This window comes from Mauremys mutica, unplaced genomic scaffold, assembly GCF_020497125.1.
Source record: "Mauremys mutica isolate MM-2020 ecotype Southern unplaced genomic scaffold, ASM2049712v1 Super-Scaffold_100054, whole genome shotgun sequence".
NCBI classification, from domain to species: Eukaryota; Metazoa; Chordata; order Testudines; family Geoemydidae; genus Mauremys; species Mauremys mutica.
In genome coordinates, this window is record NW_025423258.1 from 1,521,648 (window position 1) to 1,537,102 (window position 15,455).

General features: G+C 49.4%; 4 non-coding genes across 4 annotated transcripts; 2 read left to right on the top strand and 2 right to left on the bottom strand.

Moving 5' to 3' along the window:
* Positions 1-2,105: 2,105 nt before the first annotated feature.
* TRNAS-CGA lies at positions 2,106-2,187 on the bottom strand. The gene has a single exon. It is a non-coding gene; the product is annotated as a tRNA-Ser (tRNA).
* A 6,085-nt stretch (positions 2,188-8,272) lies between these two features.
* Positions 8,273-8,346, top strand: TRNAI-AAU. The gene has a single exon. It is a non-coding gene; the product is annotated as a tRNA-Ile (tRNA).
* A 4,322-nt stretch (positions 8,347-12,668) lies between these two features.
* Positions 12,669-12,750, bottom strand: TRNAS-AGA. Its single transcript has one exon. It is a non-coding gene; the product is annotated as a tRNA-Ser (tRNA).
* Positions 12,751-14,495: 1,745 nt separating this feature from the next.
* Positions 14,496-14,567, top strand: TRNAC-GCA. The gene has a single exon. It is a non-coding gene; the product is annotated as a tRNA-Cys (tRNA).
* Positions 14,568-15,455: the final 888 nt, after the last annotated feature.

Here is a 15,455-nt window from a genome sequence, read left to right on the forward strand (position 1 = left end):
AACTTGGCAAAGTGCCCATGTATTTGGTTCCCGAAGCATTTTTGTAACCCATGCCCCACAGAAGATCTTTCCTATTCGGAATGCTCCCCTTCATGATGCAGATGTTGAGGAAAGAGAAGTGGTATTTTTGTTCAATTTATCCTTAATAGATGCTCAAAAGGTGTATAAAATGAAATTAATGTTGGAAATCTAATAGCAGCAGAAAAATAGCTCTTTTTAAATAGAAATTCTAGCTCTGGTAACGAAGATTCTGATCCAGGCCTGTATCCAGTCCCTTGCCTGGCCCTGTGTCACCAAATTAAAGAAAAGCTGGGCACGTTTCCGGAAGCCATTGCTTACGACACTGCTGAGCTTTTGAGTGGTTTTGTAAAGGATTCTACTTCTGAGAAGTGTAAATTTACCCTAAAAAGGGCAAGGAAACAAAGGGCATCGGGAATGTATGTTTTTTCGGATGAGGCAAGAAAAGGGAGCAGCATTGTCCCCCTTGGGTAGCCCCTGTTCAATTCCAGGTCAGAAAGCAAAACTCTCCTGCAAGAATATCCAAAAAATATTGTGTTTCACTTCACTTCATAAGTACAGTTGTGTGTGGCAATTAAGTGATGACCCTAAAATTTCATAAAAGCAAAGAACGCTGAACAAAAAAGTGTGGGAAATACGGCTGTATCTGAGAAAATGGCTTGGAATGAAGGAAGACAAAAATTGATCGGTCGAGAGAAAAGGCCCTGTTTCCCCCTAGTTTGGAACTTCTCTCACAACTACTGGAATAGAAAAGCTAAACAAATGGTGTCCTATTGTTGCAAAGGAGATTGAAGTGAGGCCATTTTTTCCAGATAAAAGAAAATGGTCACGTCAGGAGTGGGATTTGAAACCACGTCTCTATGCAGAAACCAGAACACCCAAGAGAGAGGAAAAAAGAGTCTTAAAACTGGCACTTTGGACCAGTCCACAATCCTAACACTACAAAGAATGTGACTTATCAACCCTAGTTTTCATTAATATTTGATGACGCTCTTTAGGGAGGCCAAGATGGCACATTTCTTTCAACTCCTAGAGCCCTTCTCCAGCACAGCTGATTTTTAGGCACACTCACCCGGACCTAAAGTTACACGTTCCCTGGAGTTCCATGGAATCTCCCTGCTCGCGTTTTAAGCGAACAAAAGATGGGTGCTGGCATTCTGAGACCCTCAAAATCCTGCTCTGCGGGCCAGACAGTTAAGCAACCAGCATCCACAACCTCTACCATGATAGCATCCTGTCTGGCAACAACTCACTTATCAATAGCTGGGGTAGGAATTCCTCATTTCTTTGTTGTTCTGTCACTGTAGTCTCCACTTTCCTATTGCTTGTCTGCATAATCTCTGTCTGGTTCTGTGATTGTTTCTGTCTGCTGGATAATTAATTTGTTGGGTGTAAAGCAATTAAGGTGGTGGGGTATAACTGGTTAGATAACCATGTTACAATATCTTGGGATTGGTTAGTTACATTTCAGTAAAATGCTTGGTTAAGGTATAGCTAAGCAGAACTCCAGTTTTACTATATAGTCTGCAGTCAATCAGGAAGTAATGGGGGGGAATGGGAATGGGAGTAGGGGAATTGGAGTTATGTTTTGCTAAGGGGGGGAATGGGAACAGGGACACAGACACGCCTCTGTGGTGTCAGAGCTGGGAAGGGCGATACCGAGGAAGCAAATTGGAATCGTTGCTTGCTGGAAGTTTACCCCAACAAACATTGAATTGTTTGCACCTCTTGAACTGCGGGTATTGCTGCTCTCAGGTCATGCGAGAAGGACCAGGGAATGGGGGCGTGATGGGATAACCCCTCTAAGAAGTACGTCTTTCAGGGTGTGAAAAACCCTGGAATCAGTATAATTAAGCTGCCCTAAGCCATGGTTAGATAGTGCTAAATGAAAGGACAGATTGTTCTGTCAATGTAGCTATTACAGGGATGGAAAACCCCTCCACTCACTGTAGCGACTGTCTACTCCACAGTGCTATAGCAGTGTCACAGCAGCATTTTAAGTGTAGACAGCCTCAGAGTGAGACCAGGTCTGGCTCTGTGGATGCTCAGGCACTACAACAAGAGCAGTGACAATACACTAATGCTTCCGTAGCTGGCAAGATTCAAACTTGCCTGGGGAGACCCCAATGGATTTCGAGTCCATCGCCTTAACCACTCGGCCACAACTACTTGATGTATAGGTCCTTCACTACACAATGATTCTGTTCTCACTGAATTGTCACTTCCAATTGCTCAGACCAGCTCCCCCAGCACACTCCTGGCTGTGCATTAGTGTACGTGTGTCCATGGCTGAACAACAAGGGTTCCTGCCCATTTCCCTTCCGGCTGGAGCATGATTAGAGTGTGTTTGTGGTTAACGACATTGCTGTAGATTGTTGTTCATTCCCCACACTGACAATTCAGACCGTCCCGTTCCTATTCGAATCTCCACCAGATCATGCCAATAGCCGGAGTCAGGATTTCTCTGGGGCACTGCAATGTTTCAGGGGGTTAATGCATGAACTCAGCCTTGCATCCATCCCTGATGTTTCATGGACTAACAACAGCAGCGTAAAGAAAGAGCTGATCCAATATCTCACTGTCAGAGGTGAAGGTGGCCTCGACCCATCTGCATGACCATTGCCATTGCAGGAGAGAAGGTGTCAATGGAATCGAATGCCCTGGCTCAGACAAGAGACACAGGGAGGTTTTGCTGTTCATGGATCGGTGCAAAGGAAATTGTGTCTCTGTGTGAAATTGAGGAGGGAAATGAAACGTCCACATGGTGGCCCAATGCCCTAAGGAATGTGGGGGATGGACTCCGGCAGGGAAATGATTTCACAGGATCAAGGTATTGCCCTGATTAAAAGCTATGGCTAAAAGGCAGCCTCTGTTGTTAGTTCCTGAACCTGTGTAGGGACGCCCAAGTGCGTATCAAGTCCATTGCCGTAACCAGGGGTAGTCGATTATTTTATCAAGATTCAAATTTCTTGGTCAAGGTATAGTCAATGTATAGACGCCAGAGAAAATAATACACTGATAAGAAGAAGAATATAGAAATATTTTGCAGTCACTATGGGCATAACTATGATAATTGTTTTGTGTTTCACTCTTTATTATGGCACTACCTTCCTTCCCTTTAGACTTCTACTTTACCAAGGGTAAAACTAAACGTCTCTTCAGATACCAGGGAGTGTTTGTGTTCATTCCTGCTAGCTACACAGGGATTTGATGTAGCGGCTTTCAATCCTCCGGCTCTGCCGGGATAAGTAACATTTCAGGCTGTCACTGAACTGAAGGAGGGAGATCATTTTTTGACAGGTTACACCTCCTCTTAAAGGTGTTTGTCTGGCAGCCTTGGTTCCCAGGTCTCTCCTGAGGAAAGAAAGTTTCTGTGCAAAATACCAAACCTTTTATCAGAGCGGAGGGAAAGGCAACGGCCACATGATGAGGCCAATATGTACCACCACATGATTCTTTTACGTGGGATGACTCTGAGCACTGACTGATCTGCACTCTCTTGTGTTTGAAGAGATGTTTAGTTTTGCACTTGGGAACCTATAAGGCTGAAGCAATGTTATGGATAGTGACACTGCGATTGAAGGGTGATTTAAGGTTGTAAAAATTGTTAAAAACACTGAGCTTAAACTTGAACTGCCTGTTATTAAAGGCTGGTTTCCCCACGTCGGTTCCATAAGCTCTGCTAGAAAGGCCCTGGGTTCTCTCCTGCCTCGGTGGGAACTCGAGGGAATCGTCCCCTGCTGCCCTTGGCTCCAGGCTGATTTTTCTGGGGAGGGGGCGTGGAATTGAGTTGTTTGCTGTTGAGAAGGGAGCCAGGCCAGTTCTCAGGGAACGAGAACTCCCAGCATCTGCCCAGCCCAGGCTGCTGCCCTGTCCCAGCCTCTGTTCCCCTGGGGGCTCTGCATGTTTGACTCTAGAGCAGGCCGGGAGCAGCAGCTGAGGCAGAGGACACCTGGGCTGGGCAGATAGGAGGAAGTTTAGCAAGTGGAAATGGTAAAACTGCAGTGAAGTATTACCTTGGACTCGACGGCATTTCTCCATTGGTCTGTCTGCTCTGGGGCGGGGACAATGACGTGTCCTGCTGCATTTGTCATTTCAAAGGGCGGTTTAGGATTTTCATTCTCAGACACGGTGCACAAAGCAGGACTCAACCCAGGGTGCAAACGAAATGAGCCACTCACAGGTTCTGGCAGCCACAATGAGCCTTTGGTGCGAGACCTGCCCCTGTCCCCGAGGGAGGGGGGTGTCTACAAGGGGCTTGGACCACTGATCTATCAGCATCTAACTCCCAAACTTTCAGTAACTATTATCAGTGCCCGTGAGTGTAACTTAAACCATGAGAAAAACCACACTAGGCTAGACCAAAGGCCCATCTAGCTCTGAATCTTGTCCTCTGACAGTAGCCAATACCAGGTGCCCCAAAAACCACCACTCGGAATGGAACCCAGGATCACCTGTTTATAAGGCAGGTGCTTTAGCCAGTTTAGCCATGGGGCCTGGCTGGGTGTAAGACATAGTGTCTGCCCACACCTGACTCGCTGCCATCTCCACCAGGACCTGACAAGCTTTCCTTGTGTTTGGATTCTGCAAAGCAGAGGAGCAGGTGACGTTTTCCTTGCAAGCTGTGTGTGTGAGTGAATCTTTGGCCAGGTCTGCACTACAAAGTTGTTTCAGCAGAAATATATTGCTCAGGTGTGTGAAGAACACACAACACTCCCTCGGTCGGCAGCTTGGTGTGGCTGGTGTACACACTGCAATGCCATGTCTGGCGACAAAACTGCCCTGTTTTGGTGACAAAATAAAACCACTTCGATGAGAGGCCTAGAGCTTTTTGCAGCAAACTGAAAGTGCCAGTGTAGATGCTGCTGGTCATTAAATCACCATAACTGGCCGCCGCCAGTATCCCACAATGCCCGCCGTGAACTCGCCTGCCCTGCATTCCTGCTACAGAGGCTGGGCCCCTCCCCTTTCCTAGCTCCAGGAAGTTCTGGCAGCTGAGCCTGCTGCTCTGCTCCGGCAGCCAGGAGCAAATCACTGCCGTGGAATGCTGCTCTCCGGCCCTGCGAACACAGAGCAGGGTGGTGGGAACTTCCATACATGGGGGGGCCACTGGCATCCGAACTGTGACACCCCATGACACCCCTTCCCTCGAGGAGGCTCTTACCTTCTAAACAGGGATGGCTGTTTTCTAGTAAAATCACTAAAAGGGAAGGAGAAAACTCGAAAGAGGTTCCTCCTGGCGCTCACGTCCATGAACCCGAATACTCTCTCAGTCCTCAGAGAGAGACCTGGAGAAGGAGACTTGCTGCAGCAAAGTCACAGGGGTCTCTGAGGTCTCCCTGGTCCCTCACCCCTGTTCTGCCTCGCTGATGTCAGCATCTCGCTGTGAGGTCACCACCTCCCCCCCATACCTTTGACCAATAGGCTGAGGTCCTGCAAAACACCTTTGTGATGTCACTGCCACACCCCTCCCTTGCTGGGCTAATGTGCTGCCCCTGGCCAGGCACTTTGCAGGTTTCAACTAGTCCCTGTGGATCACCCCACTCAAGGAGCGTTCGTTCTAGGCAGCAAGCCGGCTAGACAGGGAAACATCAGACGCTGCTCCCAATGCTTCACTCAGTTTTTCAGAAATGAGTCGACTTTATGGCCAGAAGAGACCATTAGAGCATCTAATCTGACCCCCTGCATATCACAGGCCTCCTGTAGGACACAAGAGCTACTTTTGGGGCAAACACGTTCCAGAAAGGCATCTAATCTTCATTAAATGACATCAGGAGATGGAGAATTCACCACTTTCCTTGGTAGCTTGTTCCTGTGGTGAATCATCCTCGCTGTTGAATATTTGTGCCTTAGTTGCAATATGAATTTGTCTCTTTTCACCTTCCAGCCATTGGATCTTGTTATGCCTTTCTCTGCTAGATTCAAGAGCCCTTTAATACCCAGTATTTTCTCTCCAATATGGCACTTCAACGAAGTCACCTTTCAATCTTCTTTTGATAAGCTAATCAGGTTGAGCTCTTTCAATAGCTCACTAGAAGGGATTTTTCTGCAGCCCTCAGAACATTTGGTGGCTCTTTGCTGCCCCAGCTCCAATTTCACAACATCTTTTTCAAACGAGGACACCAAAACTGGAGGCAGTATTCCAGTATCAGTCTCACTGATGCCATGTCACCTCCTGTGACGTTATTGACATAATCTGTAACTGTATAGCTCACTGTTGCGACCACTGTTCTATATTTGCAGCCAATATTGTAGAAAGGTGTCGTGCAAGGGGTCTATGAAGAGGTTCTGATTGGCTGATTATAAGGATGCTATTTCTAGATGTCTATCATTTTTGTAGTTCACGTTATGAATATTGGCTCTATGCTGCCTGTATTTCAATCTTGTGCTCTGCTTCCGGGGAACACCCCAGACAAGCTGGTGTCAGTTCTGCGTAGCCTGCTTGATGGCCCATTAAGGACCATCAGCTATACAATCGCCCCACTGAGAGAAGGCAGATACGCCTTGTGACTCAGCAAGGTAGCAGGGACCTGCCTATGGAGAGAACTTTAAGGTTTTTCTGTGCCACGTGCTAGACAGAGTGTCTTTGGGACAAAGAAAGCAAAGACCACATGGCAAGAGACTATAAAAGGCTAATGCCTCGTCTCCATCTTGTCTTCAATCCTGCTTCTTATCTCTGGAGGGACTTTGCTACAAACTGAAGCTCTGTACAGAGGACTGAATGTCCCATCCCAGCTTTGAATAGACTCCAGAGACTTGATTTGAACCTGCAGTTTATTCCATCACTGTTACAAGCCTGAACCAAGAACTTTGCCATTACTGTATGTGAAGGGTTCAAATCCATGTGCATTTTATATAACAACCTGGTCTATGGATTGTGCCAGCTCTTTTCCAGACCCAAAGTCCAGAGTATGGTCAAGGGACCAGAGGCTTAGCAAATAGTGATCAGCTAAGAGAAAGCTGGGTAAACAGAAAGCCTTGCTTGCTCAGATAGGCCTGGTCAGCAAAGTGCCAGGTGTTGGAGCTAAGAACTAAATGATTGTGTCTTATTCAGACTGAAGAAAGAATCCCTATTCCTATTGTGTTTGTTTCTTCTCTAGGGAGACCTTCTTCCCACAGATCCAACCTTGAGTTTATGAAAAGTTGGCACGTCAGTATAAGATATGGCATCCTTCCACCTCCCTTCCCAGGGACCAATGCCTGCCTTAAGACACACAGAAAACAATCTTTATTGCCATATACTTTCACTCTTTCTTTGCTTTAACCCCTAGGAATGTACCTGTTGGACAATCAAAGGAGTTGCTCCATTCCTATGGATCCCAAATTAGAATTCAACCTATATATTTTATACTAATAACATTTTATCAAAGTATTAATGAAATGTTAACTTGCTAACTTGAGACCATGGGTGGAGACATTATGTAACCTGTTAACCATTGGCTACTGTGCTATCTTGTCTTGCTGCAAAACGTGTCCCAGGGTTTGGAACTGCCTACGCCGTCACTTTCTCCCACCCATGGAAAATCTATATATTCTATTGTAATTAATTAATTAACAGTGTCTCTGAGCCTAATAAGACCACTCCACCAGCACTGTGTGTAATAAACTCCTATTGTTGACCTCTACACAGTGGAGATTTGTGTCCTTCACAGACACCTGCTGAAGAAAGAGGAGATTCAGCATCCAGCTTGGCTGAATGTGTCTCCTCTCCCCACAGCTTGGTGATCTTTTGAGGAAATGGAGGAGACTGCCTTTGCCTAGCTGTACATCGCTTGCAAAAGAAACAGGTCTTTTTGGTTACAAGTGTTGAAAGGAGCCATTAGACAAATGTGGAGACAGGAAAAATGTCCCCCAATTGAACTGGCATCCATGGATGCTGAAGCCACAACACAGAGCGCTAAACACTATATGAGAACGGGTGGTGTCAGAAGAGTCTCTACCGAAGCCTTTTCCCACCAGCAGGGGCCTCTCTGTGCACAGAACTCCTGGTAGCTTGATGGCTGCAGGCAGTGGAGAGCTCCATTTTGGAATCTCTTTGTCGGTGAACATCTGCAGAGGCTGTTTAAAGGTCTCTGGATAATGATCTTTGGGAAGAGCTGGCTGAAGTGTCTTCCTTGTAACCAGGAGATCCTGGCTTGGCCTGCCAGTTCTTCCTTGCAAATCTTGAGGGAAATGGGGAACGTCTGTAGTTTGGAATTTGCAGGTGTTGTCTTGGACCATCAAATGGAACAGTGGCAAATACTTTCTTGAGGCAGGTACCATGGCGTAGCTGGCTAAAGCACCTGTCTAATAAACAGGAGATCCTGGGTTCAACTCCCAGTGGTGCCTTGTTCTATGGCTTTTGTCTCCTCTGCTCACATTTTCCTGTGTCCTTCCGGGAAACAGAAGAGACCTCCCTTGGTATCCAAGTAATTGCTTGCTAAGGAAAAGGCTTCTTTGGAGAGAAGCATTGGAAAGAATCAAATCACAAGCCTGGAGTTGATGAAAAGGCTGCTGTGACTGGCATTAGCATGGTGGTTGCTTCAACTGCAATTGCTGCAACACGAGAGCCTGCACCACACGTCCTTGTGATTCGCTGGGGATGTCTGCACACAGATGTCATGTCATCTTCCTTTTGATTGTCACTGATGAAAAATGGAGACACTGGGAGAAAAGTTCCAGAGACACCTGCCAGGTAAAGTGGAGGTTAGAGATGCAGCACCCAGTGGTGCCTTGCCAAATGTGCCCACTCCTCCTACCTTTTGGTCAATCTTTTGAGGAAACAGAGAGGACTGCCTCTGCCTTGCAATGCAAATGCTTCCAAAAGAAACCAGTCGTTTTTTCTGACAAGTGTTGGAAGGAGGCACCTAAGAAACGTGGAGACAAGGAAAAGGTCACCGTAACTCAACTTGCATCCATGGCTCTTGAGGCCACAACGCAGAGCACTAAGCACTGTACGACCACAGCTGGGGACAGAAGGGTCTTTTCCAAAGGCATTTTCCACTTGCAGGGTCCTCTCTGTGCGCAGAATTCCTGATAGTTTGATGTCTGCAGGCCTTGGAGATCACTATTTTGCCATCTCTCTCACTGTTCCAGTGAACATCTGCTGTGGTTGTTGAAAGTCTGTGATGGGATCTATGGGATGCAACCTGAACAGTGGGACCCCTGAGCCCTGTGTCCCACAGGGGGATAGAAGAGCCTGTTAGTCTAGCACGCTCCCAACTGAACTACTTCAGCAGCTGCTCGGTTTCTTTTTGGCCTCCTGCTTTTCTGTCTGGGATGTTGTTGTCAGCTGTGGCACAGAAAAAGGACGTCATTGCGAGCGGCCCATGAAGACAAGATTCACTTTTGCCTTCCTTGCTCGGCTTTACTTGCTTCCTCGCCCTATTCCTGCCTTAGTTCCTGGGTTACCTGAAGGCGACGGGGGGCCAGCAGTACCAGGAGGAAGTTGGGCAGCTAGACCCTGGTGGCAAAAGTCCTGCCGCCACTTGCCACCCCACTCTCTTCTCCCAGCGTCACATATTGGCCACCAGGGACTTGGGGCCCAGCAGCGCAACGGAAGGCAGTGGACAGAGCCACCCTCGCCTTGAAGCTCCGGCTCATTAAACCACATCTTCAGTCGCTGATGGCCAATGAGAGACCGACATCGCTTGCTATTTTAACACTTGGAAATGCCATTGGCCAATCTTTGGATCTCTTTAATGCTGCGCTTCAGTTCATGGGGGAAAGGCGAGAGAAGCGACCTTTCAACTAAAGGCCTGGGGTTAACATCCTAACGCTGTCTCCTACTGTCACACTATTTAATACTGGCCCACCCTGTGCTGGTGAGTGCTCCATTGCTAGATGTTAGTACATTTCAGTTACTGTCAAAATTAAAAAGTTTCTATATGCTTAAAGAAAATGCATTTGTTTTATTTGCTTATATATGGCATGAATAAATACAGGTTTACACATCCTAGCCTGCAAATTTATCATCTTATATGACAGAGAAAATCATGCATCGAAATTGTGCGTCAAAATCACGAGCTGAGCTACAAATGCAATGAAAAATAAGATATTCAAAATTTTAACATATGGGTGGAGGGGCACCGAAGACACGTCTTGCCTGGGAGAGGCACTTGGTCTAGGAGAGGCCCTGTCAGGGAGAACAGGAGTTAGTGTCAGACGCCTATTTCCAGGCTGTAATCTGTGGGCGCCCTGCTCTGGGGGAGGGATCGCGGTAGCCCAGACTCAGGGCTGGAACAGGCCCCGGATTGAGGGGGTGGCTGCAGGGTTTGCAGCGCTCTGAGGTCTCAGACAATGTGTCTCTCCCAAAGCCTCAGATCTGCATCCCCCGAAGGCTCCTGCGCTGCCTCCGCTCCTTTCACAGTCTACAGCAAGGAGCAGCATCAAGGGTCAGGGATGAGCCATAGGGCACTAGGTGGGGGGCAGAGGCTTCAGGAGCCCAGAGTGTTTGCCTGTCTGGGCATTTTGGCTGAGACCTCAGGGACACATTGTGAGGCAGAATCCCAGGCATCTGTATGAAAGGAGCATAAGGACATAAGGACGTACGAACGGCCAGACTGGGTCCATCTCGCCCAGTATCCTGTCTTCCCATAGCGGCCAAAGCCAGGTGCCCCAGAGCGAATGAACAGAACAGGGAATCACCAAGTGACCCATCCCATGTCACTTATTCCCAGCTCCTGGCAAACAGAGACTAGGGACACCATCCCTGCCCATCCTGGCTCAGAGCATGTCCTCCATGAATTGATTTAGCTCTTTTTTTGAACCCTGTTATAGTCTTGGCCTTCACAACCTCCTCTGGCAAGAAGTTCCGCAGGTTGACTGTGCGTTGTGCGAAAAAAACTTCCTTTTGTTTGTTTTAAACGGGCTGCCTATTAATTTCATTTGGTGACCCCTAGTTCTTGTGTTATGAGAAGGAATAAGTAACACTCCTTATTTACTTTCCCCACACCAGTCATGATTTTATAGACCTCTAGCATATTTCCCCTTAGTCATCTTTTCTCCAAGCTGAAAAGTCCCAGTCTTATTATTCTCTCCTCATGTGGCAGACACTCCATACCCGTTTCTGAACCTTTTCCAATTCCAATACATCTTTTTTAAGATGGAGCGACCATATCTGCATGCAGTATTCAAGATATGGGCGTACCATGGATTTATACAGTGGCAATAAGATTTTCTCTCTTATTCTCTATCCCTTTCTTCATGATTCCCAACATTCTGTTCGCTTTTTGCCTGCCACTGCCCATTGAGTGGATGTTTGCAGAGAACTAGCCACAGTGACTCCAAGATCTCTCACTTGAGTTGGAACAGCTATTTTACATCCCATCGTTTTCTATGTGTAGTTGGGATTATGTTTGCCAATGTGCATCACTTTGCACTGATCAACATTGAATTTCATCCGCCGTTTTGTTGCCCTTTCACCCAGTTTTGTGAAATCTCTTTTTAGCTCCTCACAGTCTGCTTTGGACTTAACTATCCTCTGTAGTTTTGGATCATCCGCAAATTTTGTCACCTTGCTGTTTAGCAGATCGTTTATGAAGATGTTGACTAGTCCCAGTACAGGCATCACTAGTTACCTGTTTGCATCCTGAAAACTGTCCATTTATTCCTACCCTTTGTTTCCTGGCTTTTAACCAGTTATTGATCCACGTGAGGAGCTTCCGGAGGTGAACGTAAGCTGGTACATTCCGGTATGGGGTACTAGCAAGAGCGGGTACGCTGTGCCAGCCCGGCCCGGCTTCCCCAGGCTGGTGATTTAAAGGGCCCTGGGCTCCCTGCAGCCTCCCAAGCCCCCCTGGCGGAGCCCCGGGGAGCAAATCACTGCCCTGGAACGCTGCTCTCTCCCGCGCTACCAACACAGAGCAGGGGCGGCGGGAGCTTCCTTACAGTGGGGGGGTCACTATTGTCTGAACTGTGGCACTCCCATGACACCCCTTCCCCAAGGACCCACACTCACACCACCTCTCCCCCCGAGGCCACACCCACAGAATGCCTCTCCCCCCCCAAGACTCCCCCTTTCCCCCCTCCATCATTTGTCCTAACAGCCAGTTAAGAGTGGTGGGGCCACGGCCCTCTAAACCCCCTGTTCCAGCACCCCTGACACAGAGCTCAGCAGCAGCGGTGTGTGTGTGCGTGTGTGACAGAGGCTGCTGTGCTGAGCTGAGCCAGTGAGGGAAGCGGGGGCTGATGTTGGGGCTGCCCCCTCCCCCTGCCTCAGGCCTGGTTGCTTGCAGCAGCTGTCTGAACATAGAGACAGTGTGCGACACACTCCCTCTCCCCACACACACACTCCCTCTCCCCACACACACACAGTCTCTACCCCGCCACGCACACTGCAGTTGAAAAGCAGCTGGTAATCTAGTAAGATGCCCATGGAATGGTGGGATAGAGAAACCTGCATCATGTGATGCTGTACCGGCCCATGAGGCATTGCAAACCCTTCCCAAAACACCCTGCAGCCAGTTGCACAGCTACCCACAGTGCACTGCTCTCTGTGGCCATCCAAGATTCTAGCGTGGATGTGCTCTGGGGACACAAGGGGCATAGTGTGGACATGCAGCAGCTGTTTAATTAAAACACTTTAAAGCTGCATTACCCAATAGTGTAGACACAGCTTGAGAGTGAGACAAGACCCAGCTCCCTTGAAACTAAAGAACCACAACTGTCTCCGTAGTTGGCAGGATTCGAACCTGCGCGGGGAAACCCCAATGGATTTCTAGTCCACTGCCTTAACCACTCAGCCACAACTACATGGTTAAGATGTGTCTCTCACTGCACCCTAGTTCTGTTCTCACTGAGTGATCAATTCCAGTTGTTTCCTCAGACCAGCTTCCACAACACACACACTGTTGTGCCATTGTGTAAGTGTGTCCATGGCTGAACTGCAAGAATTCCCCCTCATTTCCCTTCTGGCTGGGGAAGGGGCAGAGAGGTGGGGGCGGTGGGCAGGGCGGGTCTCAGGGGAGGGGCAGAGAGGTGGGGGGGTGGGCAGGGCGGGTCTCAGGGGAGGGGCAGAGAGGTGGGGGGGTGGCCAGGGCGGGTCTCAGGGGAGGGGCAGGGAGGTGGGGGGGTGGGCAGGGCGGGTCTCAGGGGAGGGGCAGAGAGGTGGGAGCAGTGGGCAGGGCGGGTCTCAGGGGAGGAGCAGAGAGGTGGGGGCGGTGGGCAGGGCGGGTCTCAGGGGAGGGGCAGAGAGGTGGGGGCGGTGGGCAGGGCGGGTCTCAGGGGAGGGGCAGAGAGGTGGGGGCGGTGGGCAGGGCGGGTCTCAGGGGAGGGGCAGAGAGGTGGGGGCGGTGGGCGGGGCGGGTCTCAGGGGAGGAGCAGAGAGGTGGGGGCGGTGGGCAGGGCTGGTCTCAGGGGAGGGGCAGAGAGGTGGGGGCGGAGGGCAGGGCGGGTCTCAGGGGAGAGGCAGAGAGGTGGGGGTGGTGGGCAGGGCGGGTATCGGGGGAGGGGCAGAGAGGTGGGGGGGTGGGCAGGGCGGGTCTCAGGGGAGGGGCAGAGAGGTGGGGCGGTGGGCAGGGTGGGTCTCAGGGGAGGGGCAGAGAGGTGGGGCGGTGGGCAGGGCAGATCTCAGGGGAGGGGCAGAGAGGTGGGGGCAGCAGGCAGGCCTTGGGGTAGGGGGTGGAGAGGCACCAGGAGGCCTTCAGGGAGGAGAGGAGCGAGCGGAAGGTGGACCAGCAGGCCTCAGCCACAGTGGAAGAGCGGGGCTGGGAAGTGGCCAAATGGGACTGAGGGCGGGGCACAGGTGGGGCCTCAGAGAGAGGAGAATGAGTCAAGGGGGTGGAGGGGGCAGGGCCGCCCAGAGGATTCAGGGGGCCTGGGGCAAAACAATTTTGGGGGCCCCTTCCATAAAAAAAAGTTGCAATACTCTAGAATCCTGTATTCACATGGGGGCCCTGCAGGGCCTGGGGCAAATTGCCCCACCTGCCCCCCCCCCGGGCAGCCCTGCCCTCAGCCTCTCCTCATCAGTCCCCTGATCCCTAATCATTTTTGTTGCCCTCCCCTAGACTCTCTCCAATTTGTTTCTGTAGTGGGGGGGGGGGGCGAAAGCTGGACGCAATGCTCCAGATGTGGCCTCCCCAGTGCCGAATAGAAGGGAATAATCACTTCCCTGGATCTGCCAGCCATGCTCCTACTAATCCAGCCAATACGACCAGGTACCCATAGTGAATGCAGACCCAGCAATATTTGATAAATTGGTTACTGTCCATTCAGGAGGTTATTTCCCACCTATTCATAAATAATGAAGATGCTCTAAGCAGAGGGGAGAGAGCTGTCCCGTCCGTGTAGTTAATCCATCTCTCCGAGAGGTGGTAGCTATGTCACTGGGGGAAGCTATGGGGGTGGGTGTGCAAGCTGTGGTGTTTACATGGATCTATAAGTTTAATCAAACCCCATTTTTAAAAGCACTGTGGTCTGGGAACAGAACAGGAGATCGCTGAGGCAGGGCCTGTCCTTCAAAATCTTTAAGATTTCTGACTTACCTACACAGCAGTCATGGGGGTATAGCTCAGTGGTAGAGTGTTTGACTGCAGTTCAAGTGGTCCTTGGTTCAAATCCAAGTGCCCCCTTGCAAACCTCTTCCTTCAACAAAAATAATGGCATTTCCATTATGTTCAGGAGTTCCACTGAATAGGGATTCCTGAAATGAATGGAAACACTCAATGTTTTCCTGTGCAAATGCATAAAAACCTAGCAAACATGTGCCTCCACTGAAATCGGTTCCAATCCTCTAAAGGATTAAAGAATCCTTATTGAGGTTGCAGGAAAAAACCATCCTGATGTGTAGAAAGAATAGTAAATATGGCAGGCGACCAGCTTGGCTGAACAGTGAAATCCTTGCTGATCTTAAACACAAAAAAGAAGCTTACAAGAAGTGGAAGATTGGACAAATGACCAGGGAGGAGTATAAAAATATTGCTCAGGCATGCAGGAGTGAAATCAGGAAGGCCAAATCACACTTGGAGTTGCATCTAGCAAGAGATGTTAAGAGTAACAAGAAGGGTTTCTTCAGGTATGTTAGTAACATGAAGAAAGTCAAGGAAAGTGTGGGCCCCTTACTGAATGAGGTAGGTAACTTAGTGGAGAGAGGATGTGGAAAAAGCTAATGTACTCAATGCTTTTTTTTGCCTCTGTCTTCACAAACAAGGTCAGCTCCCAGACTGCTGCACTGGGCAGCACAGTATGGGGAGAAGGTGACCAGCCCTCTGTGGAGAAAGAAGTGGTTCGGGACTATTTAGAAAAACTGGAGACAAGCACATGTCCATGGGGCCGGATGCGCTGCATCCGAGGGTGCTAAAGGAGTTGGCGGATGTGATTGCAGAGCCATTGGCCATTATCTTTGAAAACTCATGGCGATCGGGGGAGGTCCTGGATGACTGGAAAAAAGCTACTGTAGTGTCCATCTTTAAAAAAGGGAAGAAGGAAGATTCGGGGAACTACAGGCCAGTCAGTCTCAC